The sequence below is a fragment of the Meleagris gallopavo genome, unplaced genomic scaffold (genome assembly GCF_000146605.3).
Source record: "Meleagris gallopavo isolate NT-WF06-2002-E0010 breed Aviagen turkey brand Nicholas breeding stock unplaced genomic scaffold, Turkey_5.1 ChrUn_random_7180001849049, whole genome shotgun sequence".
In the NCBI taxonomy this organism is placed as follows: Eukaryota; Metazoa; Chordata; class Aves; order Galliformes; family Phasianidae; genus Meleagris; species Meleagris gallopavo.
The window spans coordinates 2,045-2,570 of record NW_011116381.1 but is presented as its reverse complement, the minus strand read 5'-3'; positions in this window follow the sequence as shown (position 1 = coordinate 2,570).

The following is a 526-nucleotide window of genomic DNA, read 5'->3' as shown; positions in this document are numbered from 1 at the left end:
TCTCCCCTTCAAAAAGGAAGCATTCTGGGCCCTGTTAGCAGCAGCTCAGAGAACATCTCGCACCACAAAGCGCGGCACGTTCTTTTTGCTCACAGGCCCCTCATTCCTCTAATTAGTGTCAGATTCACTCCACATACATGGACCAGAACAGCCGTTCGGTTCTGCTGAGGTAGGAACCCACTGCTGGGACGTCCCACAGTCCCGTTCCCCGCCATTTCCAGCACTGGGGGGGAAAGAAAGAGCAATTGACTTCACCCACCCAGACTTCTGCAAGGCCTTCGACGCGGTCTCACATCACAGGGAGGGAAAACTTAGGTTAGATGTAAACAAAATATCTTTCACAGGAAGGGACAAGGGGAAACATTTCAAGTTGAGGGAGGGGAGATTGAGGCTGAATGTCAGGGGAAAGTTCTTCACTATGAGAGTGGTGAGGTGCTGGAACAGCTGCCCAGAGAGGCTGTGGATCCCCGTCCATCCCTGGAGGTGTTTAAGGCCAGGTTGGATGGGGCCCTGGACAGCCTGGTCT